The 13695-nt window shown below is 54.1% G+C and overlaps 1 protein-coding gene across 1 annotated transcript in view; it reads left to right on the top strand.

The window, feature by feature from the left end:
- The first annotated feature begins 1316 nt into the window (after positions 1–1316).
- Positions 1317–13695, top strand: part of EMP2 (epithelial membrane protein 2) — a 30440-nt gene continuing 18061 nt past the window's right edge. The window contains exon 1 of the mRNA XM_073214741.1: positions 1317–1573. The gene's annotated coding sequence lies outside the window, so the exon portion shown is untranslated. The remainder of the gene's footprint in view (positions 1574–13695) is intronic.

Genomic DNA, 13695 nt, shown 5'->3' with positions numbered 1-13695 from the left:
TATTTATGTGCTTTCTCACTCGTTTTCGTCACTCCTCAATAGAACACAAGCTCCTAAAACCAGGGGCTGTATCTCTCTCGCCCATGGCTTTTTCACTGATATCTGACGCATAGTGGGTGGTCAACCAAAAAGGTGTTATTCTGGTGGCTTATGAAAATTGGAAAGAAAATGCCCCTTCTGAACCGATTTAGAAAATATCATCCTTTCAGTGCAGACAGCTTGGCATAAAGACGGTAACTTTGTGCAGAGGAAAAAGAAAGTGTCCCTTCCTCCAAGCGGACACAACCCCACACCAGACTATGGGGTGGTGAATAGTCTGTAGGCTGGATTTCACCTCCTGACCTCTCTCAGCTAGGAACTCTAGTGCCCAAGCTATGAGATAAGAGGCAGGAACACTGGAATCAATATTTGATGGATGAATTAATGAATGAAATGCAAGTCCTTGGGGATACCTGGTGTTTCCAGATGGGGAAACTAGGGCTGGAAAGAAAGGCAGTTCCTTGTCTTTTGATATGATTTCCAGGAAAAATAAATTCCAGGACTGTGGGTTCAAAAGATAATGGTGGTGTGTGTGTGTGTGTGGTGTGTGTGTGTGTGTGTGTGGTGTGTGTGTGTGTGGTGTGTGTGTGTGTGTGGTGTGTGTGTGTGTGTGTGGTGTGTGTGTGGTGTGTGTGTGTGTGTGGTGTGTGTGTGTGTGGTGTGTGTGTGTGTGTGTGGTGTGTGTGGTGTGTGTGTGTGTGTGTGTGTGTGTGTGTGTGTGGTGTGTGTGTGTGTGTGTGTGTGTGTGTGTGTGTGTGTGTGTGTGTGTGTGTGTCCCGGGAATTGGGGTTGGGTGCTGGTGGGGGGACTCCACAGGAGTCCTAAGACTTGTTTCCCGGTTGCCCTGCAACCTCCCACCAAGGCCTGAGACTGTGTCAGACAATAAAAATAACAATAGCTACCATTTGCTGGGCACTTACTGTGTGCCAGCACGTGCCTATATTATCACTTTCAGGTCTCACAACAAATCCAGGAAAGAGGTCCTAGAGTGACTCCCAAGTCCATTAGAGGAAACTGAGGCAGGAAAGATCAAGGACAAGACCACAAAGTTGAGGAAAGTGCCGGACGGCGAAGGGCTCTAAAGCTGGGCGCCGGATTCCAGCACCTGGTTCCTAACCCTCGCCCGGAGGGGCGTGAAGAGAGGGGAGCGGAGGGCGCTGTGGATGTGCCGGGGCCCGCGCGGAGAAGGCGTTCCCAGCCCCGCGGCGCGTCCCGGGCCTCCCGCGATCCCAGAACCGCGCGGCCGACTCCGCCCCCCACTTGGCCCGAGTGGCGCGGGCGGGCCGGGGGCGCCCCCGGGCCGCGGCCTCCTCCGGGGTCCCCGGGCCGCCGCCTGCGGCCCCTCCCACCCCGCTCTCCCGCTCCTGACATCACGCCCCGGGAGGCGGGATCGGGAAGGAGGGCGCCGGGGGAGGAGGCTCCGCGCCACCGAGAGGGCGGAGGGCGGGCGCGCAGTCCCGGCCCAGAGTTTGCAAACAGCCCGGCGGCCTCGCCCCGCGCCCAGCCCGCCCGTCGGTGCAGCCGCCAGCGCCCGGTGAGTGGGGCTCGCGGCCGGGAGCCGCGCGGGGCGGGGGCCGCAGGCGGCGGGGGCGCCAGGGCGCGGGCCCCGCGGCTTAGAAGGGGGTCCCTGCAACGGGATCTGCGCCGGGAGCGGACGAGGCCCGTCCGGGCCGAAGCCCCCGGCTCCGCCCCACTGCGAGGGCGCGGACTCTCCGCCCGCTCTCGGGACCCCGAATTCCACCTCCCCACCCCCGGACTGCCCCCCTCGCCTTTAGCGCCGAGGCGGGCGGGCGGGCGGGCAAAGTTCGGGGAGGAGGCAGGGCGGCACCCCTCGCCTCTGCCAGCTTCACTCCCGGGGCGCTCGGAGGCCAGTGCAGCCCCCTGGTCGCGGGAAGGTCCCCAGCGCCTGGGCGCACCGTCCCTCGCCTCCTTGAGCGGGCGGGACCGGCTGAGCCCAGGCCCGGCCGGTGGGTCCCTCTGGGCCCCCCGGCGGCTCCGTTGCGCCCTCCAGCGGCGGGGAGCCGCTTCCCCAGGTCTGGGGCGGTGAGGACCTGCGTGGATGCCGCCTCTCCCCGCTGCTCTCGGGCAGGGCTGGGGGGCCTTTGAGGACCAGAGAAAGGGGTTCCAGAGAAAGGGCAGACTAGAGCTCGTGTATACAGGGACTATATATACACTCCCTCCAAAACCTGGGTCCTAAATACACTGCTAATTTGGGGCTGAAATTCATAACTCAGATGGGGGTAAGTGGGGGGCACCTGGCCCTAGGGGAGACTCCCCAGAATAAAGCCCTCCCTCCAGGCCACAGAAGCCACCCTTTACTTCGGATCAAGGCTGGCAGGCAGTTTCAGGTTTGAGGAAGGGGACGCTGCCCCCTCCCAAGCTCCACAGCTGTGTTTGTGGGGGTTGGGGGTGAAGAGTGCTTTTAACTTAGCTGTGTCTCAGCTGCAGAGACCAGCCTGAAAAGTGACAGGCAGAGGACAGGAAGGGGCTTCCAGACGGGCTTGACGAGGCTGCAGCCCGAGTACTGTCATTCCACCGATGCAAGGTATCTAATAGGCAGATTCACAGGGACAGGAAGTAGAACGGAGGTTACCAGGGGCTGGGCAGGTATTGTGGAAACCTGGGAAGCTCTCCGTTGGGGAGGATGAAAACATTTTGGGGATAGCGGTGATGGTTACACGACGCAGTGACGGTGAACATATTTAATGCCCCTGAATTCTACACTGACCAGAGGTTAAAACGATCAGTATTATGTTCTGTATTTTTTTACCACAATTTCAGACAAAGTCTCCAGCCACCTCTGTGCTTCAGTCGGAATGAGTTAGAAATTCTAGCGCCTGCTCACTGTTGCTGGCCACCGCTCCCTGGAGTCCGGCCTGGATATAAGGAAGCAAAGGGAGGATGAGTAGGGGCTGGAGCCAGGTTTCTCTAGGAGTCGCAAGGGGCCAGGCTGGGAACCTGGGTGTTGGAGCGTTTGGTGAGCACCAGCGCTTGGGTGCTCACCTTCTCCTGGAAGCCTCCCGCTGGGCCGTTTCCACCCCACTCCCAGTTTGCAGGTGGGGAAAACCAGGCCAGAGATGTTAAAAGTCAGTTTCTTAAGGTCACCACTGAGCTAGCAGGTGCCCAGAGCCAGACTTTGAACCTCCAACTGCTTCCCTCCAAGCCCTCCCCTTTTGTCCACCTGGAGATGCCCTGGTGGGTTCTGGGGAATGAGGGGAGACCCTTCTGGGGAAACCAGGGCCAGATGCCAAGCCCACAGCTGAGGGAGGTGGCAGGCAGGCACAGAACCTGTTTTCCCACTGAGGGTTTTCAGTCTGCAGCCTCCACCCCCACTGGGACTGGAGTGAGGCTGGGTGGGAGGAGAGGGCAGGCCACATAGCTGGGAGCCTCCTCTGTCCCTCAAGTGGGGAAATTGAGATGCACCTGAAATTCCAGGACAGGTGTTTGTGTTGGAAGCCATAGAGGTGGCCAGCAGGGTGGATGAGGGCTGAAAGCTCCGGGTAGCACTGTACTGCCCCACCCTGAGGGGCGGGGTGGCACCCTCTCTGGCTAGTCTGGTCCTGGAGTCGGGCACAGCTCAAGAGGGGCTAACTGGGCTCTGTGGCATCTAATTGTGAAGATAGAGCACATCCATTCAGTGCCACACACGCCCCCCCACCCCCATGCCCATGCTCAAGTTATTTAGAAGGCCCTTTCTTCCGGGAATAGAAGTATATGTTTCACTTAAATTTCCTTTCTGTGCTTCATGTCTTCAGAGCAGGAGCTGAAACCACATCCCTGTGTGCACAGACCCAATTTTATAGCCACAGGTGATTCATGGGGAGGTTCTGCTGGCCAGTTTTTCACCCCAGCCACATACTGACTCTCCCCGGCCCTCTCTGGCCTTCCTGGTGGATGGAGGGACAGTTAAGGCCAGATCTTCGTCACAGTAAATTCCGCCAGACATGACCAGGAAGGGAAGTCTGTCGAGACAAAAATACATGAGTGCCTTTCCAGGTCAGATGGTGGGCAGCGGATTGCTGGCCAGTTGTTGGGTTTGCTTGGGAGGCAGGAGTCCAGCCCCCCTCCCGGGGGGGAAGCACAAAAATTGTGTGTGTGTGTGTTGCGACATGTGGCAGCTGCTCAGCTCTGGACAAGTGGGACCTCTGACCCGTGCTAAGGTCAGGTGGGGTTGGGAGCCCCAGAGCAGTGGTGGGGTCCCAGATCCTGGAACTGGGGAGCAGAAGAGGCAGTTAAAGGTCAGTAACAGGACTCCTGTACCAAAGGAGGGGCTCCGGGGCCGTCTTACTGGGCTTAGGAAAGCAGGCGATTGGCAGCAGCAGCTGGAACAGGGAAAGAGGGCAGCTGGCACCGCAGTCAGAACTGGAGGCCTGACTCTGAGATGTTGGCTTCAGCTTGTCCGGGGAGGGAATGGGGGGAAGGGTGGGGTGGCAGGAAGGGGAGGCTCCCTTTCTTGTCCTGGGAGTGCTGGAGGCTGTCTTCCCGCAGGGGTTACCCCAAAGAGTGCAGAGTCAGAGGCATTTGGCTCTTGTTATAGGAGCAGGCTGAGGGGAGAGTCTGACAATATGAGTGGCTGAGCTGCCACCCAGCAGGAGTGCCCTGCTGGTAACCCGACACCCAGAGCCCGGGCTGGTGGTGGTGGTGGTGACAACAGCACTAGCCTTGCTCAGATCCAGAATCACTTGGGCTTTTCCAGGCAGCCAAGGCCTGGGCGGGCGAGAACTCCCTGCATTCAGGGCAGCCATGGGCAACAATCAGGGAATTTCTGAGGCCTTAGGACCTTAGATAGTCTGGGATCGACAGCTAGGGACACTCAGAGGTGGAGTGACACACCTGAGGTCCCCCAGTCAGTTGGTGGCAGAATCAGGACTAGATCAGGGCCTGTCTAGGGACTCACTACCAAGGAGCTTAATGGCTGGGGACTGGTCAGTGGGATTCCTGGCCAGGTCCTCAGGGTCAGAGACCCTTGCGGCATGTGTCATCCACTGCGGTGCTGAGTTTCCACACTTACGTACTGACGGGACAGAGGTGAGCAAGGAGCTGCTCAGGCTGTGGTCACTTCCTGTGGGGCAGCAGGTCGCTGTCAGGCACAGCTGTGTGCTCTGGGGATGTTGGCCCATCCTGGGGCAGGACGTAGGGAGGAGGGGGCTGGAGGAGGCCTGGCGGACTGAGTCCTCCCTCCTTCCCATTCCAAGACACTGTTAGTTTTGTTCACGTGGCATCACTAACGCTGAATGAGCAGTTGTTGACCTGAACAATTGAATTCCCGGGGCCCTCACTCACCATCCTTGGGAAGCTGGGCTTCTCTTATTCTGTACGGGAGCTGAGAGCCAAAAGATTGCCCAAAGTCCTGCCCTCTGTGGACAGGTCGGATGACATCAGCTTCTAGAAGCTTCCTAGCATTCCTGGGTCTGGTGCTGGACAGGGGGTCACTAGGGTGATAATTGGCATCAAGATTCCCCTGAGAGATTTGGATGTGAGATAGTTGTCACCATGCAGGATGTAGAGATGGACAAACCAAGCCAAGTCCCTTGTGCAAACTGCTCATAGTCTAATATTGAGTAAGTTTTCCCAGTAGAGAAAACTTCTGATCTCAAACTTCTCTGGCAAACTGTCTTTCCTTAAAATGAAACTAATTAAAAAATTTTGCAGTCAATAAATATGACCCAAATTTGTCTCACTGACCTTGTTCTAATGAATGGTTCCTAAAGTGTGTTATCACTGGTGGTATGCAAGGTAATTTAAACAGGTCCGTAGCTGAACATGAGCAAAAAGTGTAATTATGTTTATTTCTCAGTTGGTATTTGAAAAACCAACTCGCACGCAAACCCATAGTTTCAGAGATACAGTTATATAGAGTGACACTCATTAACACGCACAGGTGGTCCTTGAGTTTGGCAAAAGTCTTAGTCTTGGAGTGACTGCCTTTTGGGATTTGGCATCACAGGGACTGGGATTTGACAGTACGATGAATCCTGAAATATTGGAGCTCTGCCTAAGCTTCTCGTCTGGCAAGAGGCCCCGATGCTCAGCCTCAGACCTGGACCTGCCACTCAGCTTTCTAGGGAATCTCCCTGTCTTGAATGTAGGTCATCGTGCCACCCAGATGACCTTGGACAGTTGCTCTGAGGCTGGGAGGAATTGGTATATTGATGTACGTGGAAGTGGCTTGGGATGTTTGTGGCTTGTCTGAACCAAAGGAGGGCCAAGGGAGAGGCTGGCTCGCCCGCTTTCTTCTTCATGGGTGTTTCTAAGCAACCGTGTGGAGTGAGCTGCTACAGGCAAAGGATTCCCTCTCTTCCAAGGTCACAGTCTATAGGCTAGTGGGAGAGGATGAGTTCGGGAATATATGCATCAGGATCGGGGTCATGACATGTGGTTTCTGGGAAGCCCATGGTCATGGTGTGCAAGCGTTTCCTTAGGCCTGGGGGACTGGAGATGGGCTCAGAAGAGTCCCCAGAATGTCCCCAAACAGCGAGGATTCCAAGCGTGCGAAGGGAACATCTGCGAAAAGGCGGACGGCGCCGGCAGCGACGCAGCTTGAGGGGCAGCGCGGGTCCAGTTCGCTTCAGCGCAGAGCACAGGAAGGGGGTGCAGAGGAGGCCTGGGTGAAGGGGCTTTCCTCCACATCCCCAAGGACCTGGCTGCGGAGAGCCAGGCATGATGATGGATGCACAGTTGGGGTGAAGAAGTGAGAGAGAGGAAAAAGTGGAAGCAACCTGAAAGCAACTTGAGTACCTGCCAGTCCTATTACAGAACATTTTACAGAAGTTAAAGAGAACGGTGTTCATGTGTCCCAGGTAGAAAGATCTGGAAGAAATTATTGAATTAAGAAAGAACAAATAGCAAAACAATACGTGGAGGAACATGCTATTTACGTACTGTAAATGAAACTAGCTGTGTTTCCTATGGCCTCGTACGTATTATGTGTATATAAAGGAGATACAAGGAAGGAGGTCAGTGTGGTCCCCTGTGGGGAGGGGAGAGGTGGGAGCTGGTGTGGAAGGAATGGGCTTGTCTGTAACAGAATATATCCCCGAGTTATCTGCAACCTGAGGTTCCGGAAGGATAAAATGGTCTTCCCTGAATTCACTAAGCAATGCCGGTTTCGGGGTGGGGGGCTTTAGGAGGTGGGTTTTCTGGTGGAGGCTATGTGGACAGAGATGAGTTAGGGGCTGTGCTGGAATCCAGGGACAAGGTACGGGGGACTTAACCGCAGGGGGTGCGTCCGGCCCCCGTGGAACCTTCCCCTTGGGATATCCCAGGGTGGATGCCTCACAGTACAGTGGTTGTCCCATCTGGGTGCTGTCGACAGACGTGTGGTCTGGAGGAGAGGGGCACCAGTGAGTACATCTGGGGTGTCTGAATAAGGCCATGAGTGTCCCAGATAGGTGTCCAGGAGACACTGGGAGTGAGATCTGGGGCTTTGAAGAATTCAGAGATGAGTTTTAAATGGTGTTTGAGAAGACGACTTAGACCTTCACCAGTGTTATCACAGCAATAACAATACATACCATCACTATTGTTTACAGGATGTATAGGGTGCAAAGCACCTGGGCCACATATTTCTTACATCTTTTAGCTCATTTCAAACAAACCACAATCTTTTGGGGGTGGGCATCATTATTCTCCCTGTTCTAAAGATGAGAAACAGTCTTAACATTTTTGCTTAAAAACACAGTGTGATTGTGCTCAGATTTGATCCAGGGCCTCTGGGCCCCACAGATCCTGCTGTATTGGCTGTGGCCCCATCATGTCCCTCTTTTTAAAAACAGTCGTCTGCGTCTTGAAATCCTGGTCCTTTGAGCCAAAAGGGTCCTGTGCTGCAGTCGTTTTGGCGGGTGTCCTGGAAGCCAGCCTTCTTCCTCCCAAGTCAGCCTTCTGGCCCCGAGGGACACGCCCCACACCTGTCCTGACCAAAAGCCTTCAGATTCTCTTGTATTTCAGGGATGTGTGGAGTGGAGAAGGGTGTGCTGGGGGTCCTGCTTTAGACAGAAAGCCTGTGTCTGCGTGTCTGTGGGAGTCCCAGAAGGGAGAGCCCAAGCCTTGGGTGAGGAGCTCGCTGGAGGTTGCAGGGGTGGGGACGGGGAGGGAGAGAGGAGAGAGGCCGAAAGGCCTCTGGGGCCAGGCAGCTGCCCCTTCTCCCTCCTGCCAGGGGCTCTGCCTGGACCCTGTCAAGCCCATGTGGTATGGTCAGTGTCCATTTATATCTGAGTGACACAGGGTCACATTCTTCTGGGCCAGAGCCCGAAAGAGGCTTAATCATCAACATACCCAGCGTGTGGTCCGCACACCTACAGGCACTTGGAGATGATTTCTGTGGCATACACACAATGTGAAAACTGTGACACATGCATCATAGTTATTTAATTGCATTATTAAAATGTAAGAAATAAAGTAGTAAGTAAGGTGACACTAAAATTACTTGGCCAGTGAGACTGATTTTCCATTTGTGGAGTAAATACACATCGAAAAATGAATCGAGTTAAGCTAATGTGTTTTAAAGACAGTTACGGGTAGTGAGTAATACAGATGATACATGGACAGCAGAAATGACAGTAGCCCTGTCGGGGATACCACTCGTGCCCGGCCCAGCCCCTTTTACTGGGCGATGTGCCCTCCAGCTTCCCTGCGGCCGTGAGTGTGGGCTGCGAACTGCTCAGCCTCCCGGCTTCCCCAGCGGGCTGCTCCGGGCTCATGGTACCGGTACCCACACCCAGGCGTGGCCAGAGCCTGGCCCGCGGCCACTCCCCTCCCCACCCACGCCATCCCTTGTGCCTTCACTGAAGTTTCCAGGCCTGCCCATCCTCAGGAGCTGGTGGCCATGGGATCCCTGAGTGGGAGGGGCACCCTTTGCCTTTGTCCCAGGCCCTCTCTTGAGATGCTCTCTGCCTTCACCTCCTCCCTGCTTTGGGGCTCCCTGGTGAGGTTGTGGGGTGGAGCGGAGGGACGGGGGATGAGCTTCTGAAAGGTCACCACCTCTCTCCACCGTGTGTCAGGCACTGGGCGGGGCACTGGAGTCAGCACTGACCAACAGGCTTAAATCCCTGCTCTCAGGGAGCTTCTGCCAGAGGGCTGAGACAGGGAAAAGGTGAGTAGAGAGCAATCAGAAAACGGCAGACGGCAGTCAGTGATTTGAAGGAAATCAGACGGGGGCGGGGAGAAATGGGGGCAGGGGCTCACTTCAGTTGGGTGCTCCGGGGAGGCCTCACTGAGGGCAAAACTTTGGGGTTGAGGCTGAATGAAGGGAAGGAGCTAGTCACCCCGAGTTCTAAGGACTTTGAATGCAAATACCCTGCTGCCCTGATCAGGGAGCGAACTTGGTCTGTTGGGGTCAAAGAAAGGGCATCCGTTTGGGACACTAACCCATCCGGGACCAGGCGGCCCATTTCTTCATGTCCTTGTGTAGTACCTACTCTGTGTTCTGTGTACTTGGGGCAGATGGTTAGAAAGTGGGGTCCCACGCTCTCCCCCTCTTGGGGAGGGGAGGGACTGGCTCAGTCCCTGGCCCCAGGGGCAGGCACCTCTGGGCCCTGTGGGGGTGGGGAGGGCGCCTCCCTCAGACCAGCTCAAGGGCCTGCCTCCTGACCCGTGGCTTCTGCCCTCCCTCCCGCGTCAGGGCCACAGAGGGCTCTTCAGTGCCCTTGTGCTGACCCACCCAGGGGAATGGAGCTGTTGAAATACTGGTCCCCAGTGAGCTTAGGCTTCGCCCATTTTACTTCAGTCCCTTTTTTTAATGGCCTTTAGAAGTGTACAGTGCAGGGTATTTTAGGATATCCCCAGATACGTGCAGCTGTCACCACAGGCATTTGACAACACTTTCATCTCAAAAAGAAACCGAGTACCTACTAGGGACCACCTCCTATTTCTGCAGCCCCCTCAGCCCTCATCAACCTCCCCTCTGTGCTCTGTCCCTGCCCATCTGCCGCTCTGCACATTGCACTTGACGGAATCCTAAGCTACGTGGCCTCTTGTGTCTGGCTTCTTTCACTTCACATAACGTCTTTAAGGGGCCTCCATGGTGTAGCATCTCTCAGGATTTCTTTCTTTGTTATGGCCTAATAATAATCTGCTGTATGGTTGTACCACATTTTGTTTGTAAGCTCATGAGTTGATGGACACATGGGTTTGTAAGTCATGTTGCTGTAAACATTTGTGTGTTTGGACATGTGCTTTCTTTTCTCTTGGGTATATAGCTAAGAGTGGAATTGCTGGGTCCTGTGGTAACTCCCTTTAATCATTTGAGGAACTGCCAGACTTTTCTAAAGCAGCTGCACCATTGTACGTTCCCTCTAGCAGTGCGTGAGGGCTGTCATTTCTCCACTTCCCAGGCTTTAATTCAATGCTCAGATCTGCCTTAGTTCCTGGCTCCTAAGAAGCTTCCTCTGGTGAGATCCCTATAGGTCTAGAGCAGATTACTGCGGGCCAGGGCTCCTGGGTCTAAGCAAGGTCCTACCTACAGTTCTGGGACACGCTGGGCCTAGCTGAATGGCCTGGGGTGGGGGGTAGTAAAAGGAAGGGGGGCCACATGCTCTGGGGCTCCCTGCGTGGGGACCACCAAGGACAGACTTGGAATTGCTGGAAGAAAGACTCTCTAATGCTGTTTTCTGCATGATGCTGGGATGATTTCGGGTGGCACCGGACACGACATTAAATGACATTAAATCATTCAGTGAGGAAGTGTTTCCCTTTTCAATTCTCTTTCAACAGTTGTGATTCCATCAAGGGGAAATTCTTAGTCGGTGCTAAACATTTGACACCTTTCCGACCCCAGTTTTCCTTGTTTAACCAGACAGAGCGGGTCTGCGGCTTAGCCCTTTGGCAGACCCAGCATTGAGCTAGAACTTGTAAGCTCTTAGTGGAGCTATTTATTTTCACAGTCAGTCTCTGTCTGTGGCAAGTGATTCTGATTTTCCATTTCCAGGGAGCCCAAAGATGTCTTTCTTTTAGAGAGTGGCTTTATTTAAACACAAATATGAAGTAAAATCCCCAAGGGGTATGCAAGAAGGTGGTAGGCAAGTGATTGAAGTTTTGAAAACCTTGTTCTGAAGTTTAAAGCCCAAGACCCAGGTGGGGGTGTCGGGAAGCAGTGAAATCCCCAGTGCCGGGGCACGTCGAGATGGAAGCTGGATGCTGTAAAAATAATGCAGGCAGGGTTTGGGTAGGCGTGATCACACAGTGCCGTTCGGCTGACATTGCATGAGTTTGCGGTTCTCATTGTGTGGGGTCGGTTTCCAGTTCCATGGCTGGACTGTGTCCCAGCTGTGGGCGCATCAGGAGCGCCCCAGTTAGAGGGCTGTGGCCTCTGGGGGCTGCCTTTCTGTCCAGTGTGGTGATCTCACAGCACCTCCCACCCCCAGCTGCATGCTGGTGGGGAGGTGTTACAGTGTGATTCCAAGTTCTTGGGGCTGGCTCCCCAGCTGGCTCAGCTTTCTGCCCTGGGCCTGAGTAATTCAAAGAAGGAATCCCTTTCTGTCAGTCCCATCCAGCCCCCAGCTCAAGGGCATGACCTGCCCGCCCTCAAGGTAGTGAGTCTGTGTGGGCTGGTTCCCCACTGGAGAGAGCTGTGTTATCCAGCGTCCTCCAGAACCAACCGCATGTGTAGACATTAGAGTGAGATTAATTTTTAAGGAATTGGCTTAATTTTGGAGGCTGGCGGGTCAGAAGGCAGGCTGGAGACCCAGGACAAAACCTGTCCAAAGACCCTCTACTGGCTGAATTCCTTCCCGGCTTGGGGGAACCCATCCTTTTTGTTCCGCTCAGGTCCTCCACTGATTGGGTGAGACCAACCCACATTCTGGAGCACAATTTGCCTTTTTCAAAGCCCAGTGATTTAAATGTTAATATTATTCAAAAAACTTACCCTCACAGAAGCACAGTGGCCTGGCCAAGTTGACATATAAAATTAATGATCACAGATGCTTTAGATGAACCGGACCTATAGCATTAAATAAAACAGAATCCTTTTTAAATTCCCTGTCACCCTGCAAGAAGAAAAAAAATCTCCGTTTTGTGCTAATATGTCTTTAAACTTTGCCAAACACCTGTGACATCCTGTTTCAGCAGAGAGAGAATGAGCTGGCCTTGGACGTGGCCTAGAGCAAGTTTCTAGCTGGAATTTAATAACATTGTTTTGTTTTCATTGTATTTTTCCCAGCACCCTCTATTAATGGCAGGCAGGCAGCACTGACTTTCCATTTCAGTCTTAATATGAGGTTTCCTTTTATAAAGATGTAAGTTTAAAAAGTGCGTAAGCTGCTGGTAATATGGGCGTGACGTGGGTACACCTGCCATTCTGATGGTGGGCCAAGAGTGGCCGATTTGGGTAAACACAGATGTATCCATAGTGGGGGATGGTGCCTGAAATACCCACTAATTGTCTGTATACCCCAAGCTGCCTGCTGCCTGTTTGCACTTCTTTCCTCTCTGGACAAAGTGCTGGCGGCTTATTTCCACTTGCTGGCCCCCACCGTAAGGGTAGGGCCATGCACAGGACGAGAGGTCACCGAGGAGGGAAAAGGCGGGGGGATGCGGGGTGGCGGTTCTAAGAAACTCCTGGACCCTGATGCTTGTTGTAATTGGTGGTATGCCTGGCACTTTGCTACATACCAGACACTGTTCTGAGCTTGCCAGCCTTCCCAAGCAGCCCTAGGAAGTAGGCGTGCCATCGTCATTACTATTTTCCAGATGAGGACACCGAGGCACTGAGGTTAAGCTGGAAGGTACAGTCCAGTCCGTCTGGCTTGGTCTGTACTCCTGTTGCATTTTGCACCCAGTACTTCTGTTCATCTTCTCCTCTTTACCCTCTCTTGTGTTCACATACAGCTCCTCTGTCTGGGGGTCCCTGCATCTGGCTGCATTGTACACAGTGATCTCCCAGTTCCTTACTTGCTGGGAAAATCCATCTACAGAGATGACAGCCCTTGTCATTTAGGAGAGATGTAAAGGCTGTTAAAGCGAGTGCCACTTATACCCTGGGGATTACCCAAAAGTTGCAAAGTGCTTTATCAAGGGAAGAACAGAACAGTCCTAACGTAGTAGCTGTGAGGATGGGGAACACCCCGAGCTTGGCACCTGCCTCACGCCTAGCACCTCATCTGAGTGTACCTCGCTCCACAACCTGACATGTGTGCCTCTGCAGGTACACTACCAACACTCTTTAGGCTGGGCTGTGGGTTTGCATAATTACAGGGACCACTCGGTGACAGCAGTGCTTTACTTAGCGGGTCAGGCAGCAGTCATTGGCAGAGTCACTGCTCTTCGAATGCCCAGACCAGCAGATATTCAATGACAATTTGCTGAGTAAGCTTGGCCACTGGGCACGTGAAAATGAGTAAGATGTAGTTTCTGTCCTTCCATCTGAATCTAGTGTTTCCCTGTATCAGTTAGCGCTTGCTGTATAACAAGCCATCCTGAAATGTAATGGCTCAACACAGAAAACAGTTGTTCAGTTCATGATTCTGCAGGTGGGTGATGTGGGCTGGACTCAGCTGGGCTCCCTCATGTGTCTGTGGTCAGCTGGTAGGTCAGTGGGGGGCTGGCCGATCTAGGGTGGTCTCTGCTGGAAGAGGAAGAGCCTGTCTCTGCTCCACGTGGTCTCTGACCCTCCTGTGGGCGTGGCCGGGCTTGGTCCTGTGGCAGCTGAGCAGAGACAGT

This window comes from Manis javanica, chromosome 10, assembly GCF_040802235.1.
Source record: "Manis javanica isolate MJ-LG chromosome 10, MJ_LKY, whole genome shotgun sequence".
NCBI classification, from domain to species: Eukaryota; Metazoa; Chordata; class Mammalia; order Pholidota; family Manidae; genus Manis; species Manis javanica.
This window is presented reverse-complemented; position numbering and strand designations above follow the sequence as displayed.